Source organism: Calidris pugnax, unplaced genomic scaffold (genome assembly GCF_001431845.1).
Source record: "Calidris pugnax isolate Ruff unplaced genomic scaffold, ASM143184v1 scaffold94, whole genome shotgun sequence".
Classification (NCBI taxonomy): domain Eukaryota; kingdom Metazoa; phylum Chordata; class Aves; order Charadriiformes; family Scolopacidae; genus Calidris; species Calidris pugnax.
In genome coordinates this window covers 1,830,609-1,846,237 of record NW_015090822.1, presented here as the reverse complement: position 1 = coordinate 1,846,237, position 15,629 = coordinate 1,830,609, and the positions used below count along the sequence as shown (strand labels likewise).

General features: G+C 41.0%; 2 long non-coding RNA genes across 3 annotated transcripts; one reads left to right on the top strand and one right to left on the bottom strand.

Moving 5' to 3' along the window:
* Nucleotides 1–470: 470 nt before the first annotated feature.
* Nucleotides 471–10,173, top strand: LOC106886736. Its single transcript, XR_001411729.1, has 3 exons — nucleotides 471–616; nucleotides 1,869–2,031; nucleotides 10,046–10,173. It is a non-coding gene; the product is annotated as an uncharacterized LOC106886736 (long non-coding RNA).
* On the bottom strand, nucleotides 7,366–14,550 carry LOC106886735. Of its 2 annotated transcripts, XR_001411728.1 has the most exons (3): nucleotides 13,903–14,550; nucleotides 13,547–13,672; nucleotides 7,366–11,008 (listed from the first exon to the last, which is right to left on the bottom strand). It is a non-coding gene; the product is annotated as an uncharacterized LOC106886735 (long non-coding RNA). The 2 variants fall into 2 exon arrangements; XR_001411727.1 differs by having other exon boundaries at nucleotides 13,547–14,543.
* Nucleotides 14,551–15,629: the final 1,079 nt, after the last annotated feature.

The following is a 15,629-nucleotide window of genomic DNA, read 5'->3' as shown; positions in this document are numbered from 1 at the left end:
ATACTTACTCACTGTTAATACAAAATCCATTAATTAAATACTGCTGATGGTGTTTCTTGACCCACTATTACTTTCATACTCTAGATGGCAGCAGCATCACAAAATACAGAAAACTGAGATTCATTGTATTCCTGCTGTGCCCAAATATGCAGCCACTTCAAGTTTTTGGAGGTTAAAGTTGGAGAGGTCAAAATGCAGATTTCCTGAAAGCATTTTCCCATCACAAAAGAAGAAAAAAAAAGCTGAGGGTGGCTGTTAAATATCATCTGCAATTAGAGGTAAATCACTTCATGTGTTCAGTCTTGAAATTTTAAGTCTTTGCATATATCGGTTCAGAGGAACTTCATATGAGTATGTCTGGTGAAAGGACTGTGAGGTGAAAAGAAGGCATTTGCTTTAGATTACACAAAGTTTTGGTAAAACCTTTTTTGAGTATTATTTGACTGAAAAGCATCACAGGTTCCAGCTGAGCAGGAGGCTGATGCAGAGGTCGCAGCAGGAGGGACTGGAGGTGGAACCACACAACCTCAGCTCCTCGGATGGAGACAAGGCCCCGATGGGATGGAAAGCTCAAGGAGTCCAGGAATGTCTTCCTATCCAAATTGTTACCTGCTTGGTGAGTTGAAATAAAATTCTATGGAGAATTATTTAAGTGTAGCAGCTTTGTTGTTCAGATGGCTGCGGTCTACCCTGTGTCATTTTATGGCCAAGAGAGCAAGTATCCACCAGAGACAGTGTGAGGGGCAGTGTAAGGCCTCACTGAGTATAAACACCAAATATTAAGGAAAATGCAGTGTATGAAGAGATTGTCTTCAGCATGGGGGGGGGAAGAATGGAGTTTACTGCAGAGATAGGGGGTGGGCTTACAGAAGAGGGGGCACTCACTCTCTCCAGCTGGCTGGTGTGTTATCTTCAGTCTCGGGGGTTTCATGAGGGTTAAGAAGGGTGTCACCTGGTCCAGTTTTAATGGTTTTGGGAGTGTGTTTTACCAGACACTTTGTACTGCCCACTGCCATGGCAGGGTCACACTGTGGAGGTGACATATTTGGGGAGTGTGCCTTGTTTGAAGGTACAAATCTGTGCGCTGAGTGCGGTGACCGACTGTGATGTGTCAGTGTCATCTGTGAGTAGGACAATGGGAGAGACACAGACACCAGCTGGGAGCCCACCAAGTTTTTCCTTGACCAATTAATATTCACTCAACATAGAAAGGTTCTCGGTCTGTGAAAACAGGAAACTAAAATTGAGCTGGTATGAGCAGTATTAAATTAGTGAAAGTTAAGGCAGTGCACTTACTGGGTGAATACCAACACAAGTACTTTGTTATATAAATAGGTGTTTGTCAGGCATTGATATATCAGATTGGAATTAAGTGAATTGAAATTAATAAAATCATAAGATCATCAGTTCCACAGAGTGACTGTAAACTCTACATAATTCATTATGAGCTCTTTGATTATAAACCCTCAACAATGTCATCTGTAACTCGGGAGTGGTTAATACTTTGACAGGGCAATTAAAAAACCAAACCTTTAGCACCTGAACAAAACTCTGACAAAGATATGAAGACCTCCTTCCATTTCAGTTCCTCTGTGGTGGTTAATACCTTCCTTTCCTCCAAAGTAAGCTTATCCAACTATTGTTTCAGACTACTTAAAACTATTAGAAAGTTCTCTGGCACTTTTCCCAGATAAACTACAGTTGTATATAACAAACTGGCCTAACTGCATTTTCAAATACTAAAATTAAATTTAAAATATTTTGGATATTTCTCACCAAGCAAAAGAAAGGATTAAGGTAGAGAAAGGAAAAAGCAAATAGTGAAGATTGCAAAAAATGTGTAACTCTTCTGTTTTCTGTTCTTACAGTCACTCGGAAGAAGAGGTGAATGAATGCAAGAAGCAGGTGGTGATGCTGGTACTGTGCTGCTCCTCCAGCCTTCCTTCCCAGCCCAGGGAGAAGCCCCTGTGCTGGGGTGCACAGGCTGCTCCCAAGCTCTGCAGTCAGATGTGCTGAGGTTGCTATTTTCTGGTGAGTACCGCGTGCTGCTTGGCCTGTGAAGCGTGCTACCAGCTTTTTGTCTTGGTGGTCCTTTCTAACATGGTGGTTGCCAGCCAGCCATGTGTGTGAGATCCTTCTGAGGATTAGGCAGAGCTTGGCTGCTCGTCCTGTAGGTACAAGTACCTGCTGGGGGGGTTGTTCCAGCGAGACAGTGATTCCATAGTATTTTTTTCCAATTAAAATGAGATTCCTGTTGAACTTAACGCTGTGGCATTAATTTTGCAAGACGTGTGTGTGCACGTTCTCTCTTTTACTCCCGCCACGCTGTAGCCAGAGTCACAGACAAAGCTGTTCCACTGGTGGGATGAAAAAGCACAGTGAAAGTCAGGGTGTTGTATCCCTCACCTGGGCAACATCTCTCTGTTCCTTCTCTGCTTTGAATAGATTCTTTTAAGGCTTGGCCAACCCCTAATAGTAGAGATCCCATTAGCTGGTGCCTGCTAATGTTGCTGATGGGATGAGGGCAGGGACTGCCGCTGCCTTCTCCATAGTAATATTAATATACATAGTAAGTAGTAGTGTTCTTTTCTGCCTGCCATTTAATTTGTCAGCTGAATAGTGGCTACAAGAGACTAATCAGCAGCGTTCATCGTTTTGTTTATTTCCTCTTCGTTGCAATGACTTTGAATATCTTTTTAGAGGGGAGTTCCTGTGCCTGAGACTATAATGTACTTACCTGCTGTTGAGTTGTGTGGAGAAAGGGCTGAAGCCATGTTCTGGAAAGAATATCTTGACGTGGGGGAATGCAGGAAGAGGAATGAGACAAGGCAGCTATAGAATGTATGTTCTCTTTGGAGAGGGAAAAAAGCATAAAGACACAAACATTTTGTGCATGTGCATGAGTGCCCAGCCTGCTGACACAATGCCACTTCATTGAAGTGGTCCTCTCAGCCTCTGAGGTACCATCGTTAGCCAGAGAGACAGAAATTACTCCTTGCTTTGTGGAATATAATGATCAAGCATAGAGGGGTCTTAATTTCCTGAAATAAGACAATGACTGAAGATGCTGAAAAGCACTGGCTGAGATTGTCACAGCATCCTTGCAGCAGAACCTGCCACCTTTGAAGTGTTCCCCAGCACTTCTTTAATATTATTTTTTCTTATGTTTTGTAGATAATTCCTGTGCAGGAAATTCTCCAGCTAATATTTGATTAGTAAAGAGATCTTTGCTTAATAGCATGTGGAGGTTATGTAGTGAGAAGGACTTTTGTGCAGGAAATCTAAACTGTTCCTGGTATCGATGACTTTGACAGGACCTTTCATTGGAGGTCCATGAAATAAAGGAGGGAAAAGGTCTGGGCAAGGGAGGGGAAAGGCTGGGGCTGGGATGGGAACACCTTATGGGCCAACTCCAGCAGAAGAGCTGTCTCCAAATGACAACAGGCTGTAGTGTTTTCACATATGGAGGATGAAGTTGGCCTTCTCCAGCTACAGGTTAGATGTACCCCAATGGAGATAAAGATCTCCTCCAGTCCATGTTCTGCTGAACTTCATAGCTTAATGAACATTACAGTTTCTACTTAGTGGATTGTAAATGCTTTTTAAAAAAAGCCTCTCCTCTTGATGCACACTTGAGTTGCCCCAAATCCCAGAAAATTCAGTAGATCTCACACTGATGTAAGCACTAAAAATGTCATTGCTTGTTTAGTAACCAGGTTTGAGCGGTGTGTTTTGAACTGAAGAGCTCAAATGTAGGAGAAAAAAAAAATCTCAGCATTTCATACCGAAAGCAACTGTTTTATCTTTGAAGAAGCTGCACCAATAACATTCTCAGCTGAGCACGCAAGTTCTTAGTTTGGTTTTGCTGATAACTAAAAATTAATGATTCAGCTTAAGTCTTAATATAGACGTTTCTCTGTCTGGCATCTGCAAGACTTTCCTCCAGTACTTTCTCTCTCTTAATGCTGTAAACACCAGTATTAGCAATGACTGATTCAGCAACACATACCTTCAACTTGGGAAGCTGCACACAACAGAGCTTCAGGGGGACTGTACCCGATTCAGCAACACATACCTTCAACTTGGGAACAGTGACCTGGCCCCTGCATACAACAGAGTCCTTACAGCCCACCCAGGCTTCTCTTCAAAGGGTACACCTCCAAATCTCAGCAGGCTGTAGAGCAGGATTATTTGGTTTATGATACTGTTTCTATTCTGATAAGGGGTTAAGCAGAGGTATGTTTTTTTCATAAACAAGTTGACCTTTCTTTATGTTCAGTCTTTCCCCCTGCCTTCTAACTGCATTTTACTCCAGGGAGTTTTTCCAGATCCAACCAGGTTAGAGAGTGAGACAGCAATTTTTCCACTTTTTTATGCTGTCAACAGATTTATTTACCAAGTTTCATGTAATTCCATGGGTGCAGATGTATTGCATGAAACTGGGTAAATGATACAAGTTGAAATTTGAAAGGCAGAGGTCTTGACTGACCCAAAGTGAAAGCCTAAAATATGATGTACGTGCAACATCATGAAACGCTGGAAACATGAGCTCCAACTACAGTTTCAGCTCCAAGGTTATGATGTCAGGTCTTGGGTTGCAGGTTTTCCAAACCCAGTGGTACAAAAAAAATTGACCCAAAGTGAAAGCCTAAAATATGATGTACGTGCAACATCATGAAACACTGGAAACACGAGCTCCAACTACAGTTTCAGCTCCAAGGTTATGATGTCAGGTCTTGGGTTGCAGGTTTTCCAAACGCAGTGGTACAAAAAAATCTACCCTTTGCTTTTAAACAGATTGAATTTTGTGCAGAATCCTTGGCAGGCAGTGGTAATATGTCTACTCTGCAGAGAAGAACATGTAGAAAATCCACTATGATGTGTAATCTCATTATCAAAGAGAAGCCAAAGCTTTGATGTCAACAGGAGTCCTTCTGTGGACTTTGATACAGAATTAATTTCTGTAATCTTAATTGTTTTTCCTCTGTCTTAGTATTTTTATTGCACCATGAAATAGCGCTTTCCTAAGAGAGAGCAAACAGTTTGGGGGTTTCCTTTTCTTCATTTTTTTCAATTTGTTTTGGCTTTAGTAGGAGTATTTGTTGTTAGTTGAGTTGCTGAGAAACAGGGAAATGTCCAGAGGGACCGCAGAGGATGCATGTGCCTTGGCAGGGAGATGCAGGTGGCACAGTGGCCTTCTGATGGCACAGGAATGAAGAGCTGTAATTTATTCCAAGTCCCCAGTTGTAATATTTTGATGTATTGTGACAATATAATCTTGTGTGTTAATAACAGATTATAATATGTATATTTATAGGGCAGTATTTAGCCAGATGAAATTTTATGTAAATTCTACTACCTGTGTTTGAACTGATACTGGCTGTTACCGAGAGGGGCTCAAAAAAGGGCACGTCGGAGCTTCAGAATTTGTTGGGATTGTGCCTTTGGAGAACTCTCCTCATGGTTATGTGTCTCCTCCTCACTCACTCTTGAGGATTCCTAGAAAAACGTATTTCATCCAGGAACTCTAGTGTTCTCATTTGGTGATAATAATTTCATCTAGTTGTGTGCCCTTTTCACAGGCTCTGTTCAATGTGCCATGTTCCTCTGTCACACAGAACAGGGATGAGTGAGAGGGAACCAAAACTTTCCTGCAAACAGAAAGGCAGGCTTTATTTCATCAAGCTTAAACAGAAAAGCAAGAGTGACAGGATTTCCATGCGACTGAAAGATTATCTTCTTTAAATGTGTAACTCGTGTTTGCTCTTTATGGGTAGATTGTTAGACTGTATGTTCAGCTCTCTCAAGAGGCATTTAGGACTTCAAATACAGTAATAAATTAATTTGCAAGATAGAGACAATAATGAAAGATTCGATTTCAAACTGCTGTCGTGAAACTTTTGTGGAATTTTCCAACATTGAAAAGCATAAATGACAGCCTTATTTACTTGTGTAAATGAACCCACCGATGAAGGAAAATGCAAGATTGACAGCAGTAGGAAGAGAAGCTCTTTTTTTTTTTTTTTTTATCTAGAGAGATGTGCCTTCCAGCAGTGTTATTGCTATCTTTTTCTGTGTCACTTCCCTCGCCACTTCCCTGGGAGGCCGGTCCCACAAAGCCAGGGCAGATTAGAGACCCGGTGTGGGCAGCCTATGCTTTTCCTGGGATAACTCAGGTTACTCTGGGCAACAAGGAGGCCATGAGTCGACACCCATCCTCTAAGAAAGGAAACCCTTCGTTTACTCAGAGGCTGCTACAAAGCCAGCAGATGGGAAGAGTTTTCTGTCACTCTCTCAGGGCCGGAGCACAAGTCCCCAGGCTCCCGTGACATCCCCTCTGTGCCGGGAGCACAGCGCTCTCAAAAGAAACACTGAAGAGCCATTTAGTGGTAAAGCATAAGAAACATCTGTTGGGGCTAAAGGTGTTAAAGAAATACTTAACTGTACGTGGAGTTGGCAGATTCTTTGGCTGAGATTACAGGGAAAACATTAGCAGCGAAAGTCCACAAGATTTACCCTAATTTATGAGATTACTTCCTCAGAAACTCTCCTTTTGAACTGCTCTTCAACAGAAGAACAAATGTGTAGACTTCAATGCTTAATAAAGCTAAAAGCTTCTCCCTGGGGTAATTGAAATTTTTCTATCAAAGGGTGGATAGACCTGGTTGCAGCTGCAACAAAGAAGAAACATATAAAGCCAAGTGGAAAGCAGTTAGACAGCATTGGTGGTGTAGGACCATTGAACGTGGTCTTGCTAATTGGAATCCATAGCACAGGACATTCAACGACATGCTGGGCAAATGACCCTGAAAGTTTCAAGTCTATCTAGTATAAAAAAAAAAAAAAAAAAAGTTCAGATGTAAAAATAATCATACGAACGACGGATTCTGTATCCTTGAATGGGCATAACCAACCAGAGAGCTGGGTAACTGGCAAATTTCTTTTTTAAATAAGGCCCTTTGAGTCCCGTATATGCATCTACTTTCACAAGCATTTCAAAACCTGTCTTCTAATAATTTCACACAGAGCTTTCAGAGAAGCGATGTTCAAAAGAATGAAAGTAATGAAACACAGCAAAGTTTTACATTTTTATTTCTGCACTTTGGGAAAATTCCTATTGAAGACAGAAGGCAGTTCAAATTGGAATTGCTTTACTGCCAACAAAAATGTGTGACTCTTGATCTAATGAAAAAATTAGAGAGATTGAAAAGCAGGAGTAGACTTAGGAAGGATTTCAGTTACAGCAGGATGCAGCCCTTATTGCATTTGTAGTTCAAACTGTGATCTCTAAGGAGACCTAAATTGCTCCAGACTGTGGAATTTAGGGTATTTGAGACTTTATTTTCTCAAAGGAACAAGTATGGGTAACTAAGATATCAGCCTTTATTGTCGTGCATTTAGAAAACATCTTTTATTTTCATTTAAAAGAAAACATCATTTAATGATAAAACTGTTCAATTCTTCAAACGTTTGTCACATGAATTAAAAGTTGCTCAAAAATGGTTCCATCAAGCGGAACTTGTGATTTTGTTCAAAGTTTCCAGTCCTGCAAACTGATCTGGATCAGCATACTTTGATTTTATACACCAAAGCCACTGTATTTGTGATTGTTATTGGTGTGCACGGATCCACCGGCTCCAAATCTAAACTGTCCTTCTGCCAGGCTCTGTAGCTCTGTGAGCACTGGAGTATTTCTGGGATATGAAACGGCTTCAACATTAACAAAAATTACTTACATCTAAACTTCACAATAGGCTAAGGTATAGGGGTGTCAGAACCAGCCACTTTGGGCACTGGGAACACTTTGCCCACTCTCCTTTGTTGTTCTGCTGAGGCCAAGTACTTGGTATCAATTACTGGTTATGTCTTGCATACATCAAAATGTGCATGTTTAATCCCTGATTTTGAGTATTAGTATTTAATTTCTTAAAGTCGGTGCCTATGACTAAAGTAATAGAAAAGGTTCCTCTGATTTTTTGAGGGAGTTGAATATGATCCACTTGGGAGAACAATTGACGTGGAGATCCTGACAGTGACATATCAACGTTCTTAGTACTTCACCCCTAGGGCACTGAGACTCTGTATTTATCTGCAGTTTCTTTATATATCTAGATATATAATAACAACATATACAACAAACACACATATAATGTAATTTACATATATAAAAATAAAACTGTTGCTCTACAGGTGGGACTTTTCAGAGAAACCTGAAAATATATGTATACAGGATGTTTTAAATTATTGTTCTGCCAACAAATTAGCAGAAACTTTCTTCTTAACTCCCTCCTCTCTTGAAAAGCAGAGATTAAGCCACCTATTTAAAGTCATTCCTCTATCCCTTCCATTCAGGTACTGAATAAAATACCTGCCCAAGCACTTTGCTGCATCGGGGCCTTCAAAAAGTAAAGCATGGCAAGACAGAAACCTGCTTTTGGAACTCCCGACAGCAGAGCACCTTGAGCTGACAAGCAATCTCTTCCTGAAATGAATTATTTTGTGCTTTAGATTGCATCAGGTAATCCTATAAGAACAGAAATAAGCCTTTCACTTTTTTTTTTTTTGGTTAAAATTTTCCAAGAGATGCACTGCTAACTTCTTCCTACCTGTGAGCTCCCTCCTCGCTCTTCCGTACTGCATTCCCTCCCTGGATTGATGGGCATCCTCTGCTACTCCAGACACACCTTTCTTTAACTGCTACTACTTTGGTTTCTGATGTCCTGTGGCACTAAATCCCTACACCTCAGATCATTTACCCATGATAGCAACATGCCCTCTGTCCACTGCCTCTTGCAAATCTTGCTTGGGACTTCAGTGCCTTTTTTTTTTAGAGTAGGCTCTGACTTTTAAGAAATTAAATACTAATACTCAGAACCAGGGATTAAACATGCACATTTTGAGCTAATAGTTCATACCACATAAAACTACATCGCCTGAAACCCTGCTCTGGGCCAGTCCAACACTGGAAATGCAGATATCTCTTTATATGACACTGACATTAAAAGTTGGCCCAGGCATCAAGTCAAAACAAAGGTAGTTTAGACTTGTCTGAGGATCAAACGAGGGCCAAAACTGGAGCAGCAAGAGAGGAAAAAGAATACTTTTCTTGAAAATATCCAGAAGACAGAAATTATTCATTTGGGTTTGTGTGGGTAACGACAGCAATAGGAAGGACATAACTCTTAACACCTGGAGAAGAGAACTTCTAGGACTGGATGTCTGAAGCCAATGCTGTGACAGGCCTGTGCCCATCGTTATTTCACCACGACGTCACACGGCGGCAGAGATCCCTCTCTGGGGCTCAGAGCGTGGCCCTTCCCAGCTTGGAACAAAGTCAAGCACAAGCCGGGTTATTTTTGCTCAGCTGCATCCACCCTGGCATTCAGAAGAGGCAGATGCAAAGTGCTAATGAAAATAACCAAACCAAGCCAAGCCACGACAAGTCATTCTGCGAGAGGGGGAGCTTCCGAGCATCGCGTAAAGTCCATCAAACAGCACTGGTCTCATTTAAGTTCATTAAAATTTCAGCGAAATGACTTTGCAGTTTCTTTGCATTGTGCTGGAAGGAACGTTGTGCTTCCAGCAGGCACTGGCTGCTGCTTCACTCTGCTTTTACAACAGCATCAAACTCTTAGTTCTGTTTCACTTACTGCCCTGGGCTGTTAGTGACAAAGCCAGGCAATGGTGAGCCAGAAGTTCATCCAGTGTGAAAAACCAAGCTTCATATGTTGTCATTCGGTGTGAAATTGCTTCCAGGTAGCAGTTTGGTGCCTGGATGTGTATTTTTCTTTTGCTGAGCACGCACATTATCTTGTGGATGTTGAACAAATGAAACCTGAATCCTATTACTCATCATCATTTCAGCATAAATACAGACAGTAGTCAAAACCTATTTTCTTTTAATATTGGTTTTTAATGTCTTCCTTATATAATTTAATTAGCTCAGTGACTTTTTCTTTTTTAGACCGCAGTAACAGGAAGTAGAATATAATAGTAAACACCCACTGCATTCTGTGGATTATTAACACTTTTTATCCTTCTAAAGGCAGGAGGTTGTTAACCCCAGAACTGTGGAACATTTGAAGTTCATTGTGTCTAGACACAGAAGAATGTGAGTGCTGTCAGCTCTGATACACACAAAATAAACTAGCTCCAAAGATTTTCCCTTTCAAGGTAGGTGTAAATAACTACAAAAGTTAATTTACAATAATAGGAATAGTTCTGATTTCTTCTTTCTCCATACCAGACAGAGGAGTTTGAAACTGCACTGCACAAAACTGTTTTCACACGCACACTCACTTGGCAACACCTTTTGTGGATCCTATTTTCAGCGGCGGTGTCTGCTTACAGCCCTTGCAGATGCAGGGGGGTACGGCACGCGCGGCCCTGCCAGCCTCCAGGCAGACACCCCCTCACTCGTGAACTGCAAAAGGATGCTGAAAACTGGGAGACAGCCTTCTTCAGCTCAGTGTTCAAACAGTGCAAAAATCACAGCAAAGGACAAAATAAAACAAAACACAAGCTTTTCTTTAGGAGTTTTCTTTCCGTTTTTACAACAAACCACTGGCCCTTTACACAGTGGCAGCCCAAAAGGACGGTCTGTATCCAGACCATATGTTTTAATCCCAATTTTGTGCCACAAAGTATTAGATTCCCCACTCTACTTACACAAATCTATTGGAACTGATTTGAGATCTCACAAACTTCCTTCTGCTCCCCACGTACAAGACACGGAATGAAGAAAACATACACATAAATGAGTAGACTTTCCACACTGGGAAGTGTGTAATTTTCCAAAAGAACTTCTCCAGGACTTTTTTCTGAGTTGTAAGAGAGTTTTGTCGTTTGCTAAGACATTTGACCAATCTGATTTTATCTTGTAATATTCTTCCAGTCCTCATCTTTGTTGGATTAGGGATGTGCAGTGATTTACTGAGGGTCTAAGTGCCACCAGTTGCCCAAGCTTCTGCTAAGGCTGGAAGTCTCTGGATGGATGTCTCTCAGCCTTCTGCCAAAATTTCAGAATGAGCAACTGAACCAAAAAGGTTTTTACCCACTTAAAGGCAAAGCTAAATTAATATTTTATAATTATTTTATTTTTTTATGGCACAAGTTGCTAAGTGTTAGCATTTCCCTCCACTGAACAGAATGTAAAACTCACTTTGTAAGTAAAGGCACAAGTCTGAATTCAGTTGACCTTGAGTTTTGCCCAATTAATTTTTACAAAACGTTCTAAGAATGTTTTGCTTCTGGGGTTTTATTTTACTGCAGGCTAGGGAATACGTTCAGTGAAACACAGCAATTCCTTGTTTTGGTATCAGCAAAGGCATTAAAGTTAATTGGCAGAGAAATAACCGATTAGTTTAAAACTACAAAAAATTCTCCAAAGTAAACTCTCAGCCTACTAGTAGTTTAAGAGGGCTATCAATCTGTGCATCTTTTTGTAATTAAATATAATCCTAGTTTTAAAAATCACTATTCTGAGGAGCTATGTTGTTGATTTCACAGTTGTCTCGCTCTTGCCCGCAGCCCTGAAAATGCCTAAAATTTATCTGGTTTTGGGCAAGATGGCCATTCAACAGAGTCTGGTGCCGGCAGGTCCCAGAATCCTGACCTTCAGTTACACAGATGGTAAGATTTCCATGAATTCATTTTTGTATGAACCTGAGCATATCCAATCTTGGGTTTAAAATTGCTACTGACAGGAATCTAAAGAGGCCTTTATAATTTTTTCTTCTACCTGGGTACTTGCGGATTGTGACCAAAAATCATTCTTTCAAAATATTAAAACTCCGCTATGATACTGTTTCACAGGGAGTTACATTTTCAATCCGACATTCAACAGAGTCTGGTGCCGGCAGGTCCCAGAATCCTGACCTTCAGTTCCACAGATGGTAAGATTTCCGTGAATTAATTTTTGTATGAACCTGAGCATATCCAATCTTGGGTTTAAAATTGCTACTGACAGGAATCTAAAGAGGCCTTTAAATTTTTTTTCTCCTACCTGGGTACTTGCAGATTGTGACCAAAAATCATTCCTTAAAAATATTGAAACTCTGCTATGATACTGTTTCACAGGGAGCTATTCTGAGGAGCTATGTTGTTGATTTCACAGTTGTTGCCTGCAGCCCTGAAAATGCCTAAAATTTGTCTGGTTTTGGGCAAGATGGACATTCAACAGAGTCTGGTGCCGGCAGGTCCCAGAATCCTGACCTTCAGTTCCACAGATGGTAAGATTTCCGTGAATTAATTTTTGTATGAACCTGAGCATATCCAATCTTGGGTTTAAAATTGCTACTGACAGGAATCTAAAGAGGCCTTTAAATTTTTTTTCTCCTACCTGGGTACTTGCAGATTGTGACCAAAAATCATTCCTTAAAAATATTGAAACTCTGCTATGATACTGTTTCACAGGGAGTTATATTTCCAATCCTTTTTTTTTTTTTTAATTCCTGAATTCTTGACAATGGCATTTGGAAGGATGAGAGTGGGGACTGGTGGTTTCTTTGTTGGAATTTGTTGGAACCAATACTTTCGAAGTCTCCTATCTTGTAAATATGGTTTATATTGCTCATGATCTATCACCATCGTAAATGGTTTTTCCACCCTAAAAGTAGGCAGCTTTTATTAACTTTCATTATTTCATTTTGAAAGGCTCTTCCAGAAAAAACTTTCTCAACCTCCCATTTTAAACTCTAATTTCCAGACTCAATTTATTACTGGTCAGCCTATACCTATTTGGGAATCTTTCTGCTCGTCTTGTTTTCTGCCTTTTCTAGCCTTTGTCATTGAGCGTTACCTCCTCTGTGTGCCTTGATACTGTGGTTTATATTGCTCATGATCTATCACCATCGTACGTGGTTTTTCAGCCCTAAAAGTAGGCAGCTTTTATTAACTTTCATTATTTCATTTTGAAAGGCTCTTCCAGAAAAAACTTTCTCAACTTCCCATTTTAAACTCTAATTTCCAGACTCAATTTATTACTGGTCAGCCTATACCTATTTGGGAATCTTTTTGCTCGTCTTGTTTTCCGCCTTTACTAGCCTTTGTCATTGAGCGTTACCCCCTCTGCATGCCTTGATATTGGTGGTTTCTTTGTTGGAATTTGTTGGAACCAATACTTTCGAAGTCTCCTATCTTGTAAATATGGTTTATATTGCTCATGATCTATCACCATCGTAAATGGTTTTTCCACCCTAAAAGTAGGCAGCTTTTATTAACTTTCATTATTTCATTTTGAAAGGCTCTTCCAGAAAAAACTTTCTCAACTTCCCATTTTAAACTCTAATTTCCAGACTCAATTTATTACTGGTCAGCCTATACCTATTTGGGAATCTTTTTGCTCGTCTTGTTTTCCGCCTTTACTAGCCTTTGTCATTGAGCGTTACCCCCTCTGCATGCCTTGATATATTTGAAGACAACAATCCTAATCCTTCAGTATTTAATCCTTCACCCTTTATTTTGCTCACTGAAATAAGCAAACCCTTTTCCCCCTCTTTCCAGCCAGGCACCCCAAGAACACAGAATCCTGCTATTTCTTGCTTACTTTTGGAGTCATGAAGCTTCCTCCTGCACTGTTGAACAGTTCCAACGGGGGACAGAGCATGGTTCAACTAGATTTATCACATCTCCCCGACCAGAACTGCTCCATGAAACGTAGGTGGCAGTTTCACTGTGGGATGTTGCAAAATTAGAAGAAAAAAATAACCACCTTACGTCATCTTGTGAAAAAAAGTGGTAAGTAACTACTATCAGAGGAAGACTCTTGAGTTCCCAAAGCTCGGCAAAGATCCTCCCTTTTCTTATTTCAGTAAATATTTAAATACTTGAAGTAACTTAATTTAATAATTGCTTCTGATTTACGTTAAGTGAAAACTAAACTTAGAACAGATTCATCCTCACCAGTCTGGCCAATGTGCTGCAAACCATTATGGCCCACAACCTAATGACAGCCCTGTTCTTCCCCTGATTTCAGGCAGGGATAGCAATCCGCCTCGGCCTCCATCCGTAAACAGCCCTCTCACTCTAACTGCTATCATGTGCACTTCCACAAAAACAAATTTTATCAGGCAAATTCAGACGCAGATTGGCTCAAGCCAGTTCTCCTTATCATTATTGACCAGAATCGGCCCCGTTTTGCAAATGTGGACACCCAGGCACCTCACACAGTTCTGAAGGAAGGTTTTTTTATCCATGTCCTGTTTTGGTCATGCATTCTTTGGTTTTGCTTCTTTTTATAAATCCCAAACACCTTTTTTTAGCAGTTGACATTGAGAGTTTGTGCCTTGGAAGCTGAATAAATGAACCTCAGGATATTCAGTCTTGGGGCAACAAAAACTTTTTGATGTAGAATTCTTGTAGCACGACTGTTTATTTCATTTTATCAGGTTTCCTACTTGATCCTGGAAAGCCCCGAGTGTCTCCCTGCCAATAGGAAAGGGGGCATCTACCATTTTGCATGAAGGGCTCTCTTACCTATGCGTGGCTTAGGCACCATTGACAGGTGAAATTGTGGGTCATTTCTGAAGATTTAAATAATATTTATGATAAAAGGTAACCTCCCACATTCCTGTAGAATAAATATTATGCAAGAATGAGAATATTCACGCACACAGCATGGGAAAGGAGTAGATCCCATAAATAAATATTATGCAAGAATGAGAATATTCATGCACACAGCATGGGAAAGGAGCAGATCCCGTATTGCTTTTTTTTCTAAGCACTACCCCATAGTCAAAGAAAGACTTGAGTTATTCAGTGGAAAAACCATGGAACAAGCAGGGCCTATTGAGGGTTTTTTTCCAATTAATTTGTGTCTTATTTCCCTTCATGTTTCACCACAATGACTCAAGGCATTACCCTCCACAGTGCCTATAACTCCAGCTCCACTTAAGATCTTCAGTTCTTCCCCAACAGGACCCTCCCAGCCCATCCCCGGCCCCTCAAATTACTCATTGCACAAGACAAACATGCACAAATGGCCAAGGAGTGGTGTGCTGGCCATCTGGCATGCACGGGGCCAGCCAGCAGCCGCGGGCCGAGCCACAGAGGTTGGACCCACATCACTCCTTCAGCGGTGGCACATTTGAGCCGCCTTCCCCAGCCACCAGCTTTCCCAAAACTTGTAGGCCTCTGTCACCTGAAATCCAGACAGTCAGACATAAGTTAAAACCGGCAAAAAGGACAGATGTCGTTAAAATGGTCAAAAAAAGCCACTGTGGGAGATTAACATGGAGAAATTAAAAATCCCAACGTGTGATGGGTAAAATACCTTCATGTGCTCCTGTTCCATTTGGGACCAACATGTAACAGCAAAGATCAGCACAAAGGACATTTGAAAGTAGTTATTGATATTTAAAGCTACTGAAAAAAAAAACCAACAAAATGTATTTGGCAAAGATACAGGCCTTTCATCACGCTCTGCATGACTAAGCTTATGTGAGCATTGAGCTCACAGCAAAATTCGGGTCTGATTGGGTTGTGATGGGCACAGAATAGCACAGTCATTTTATTTTTATTTTTTTTTCCCTCTGCAACAGCACATGGAGGTAGAAGGGCCGCATCCTGGAACGGGGCGATTCCCCACTCCGTGCCGGGGCACCGGGCGGCCTCCCCCGGGCCCGTTCGGA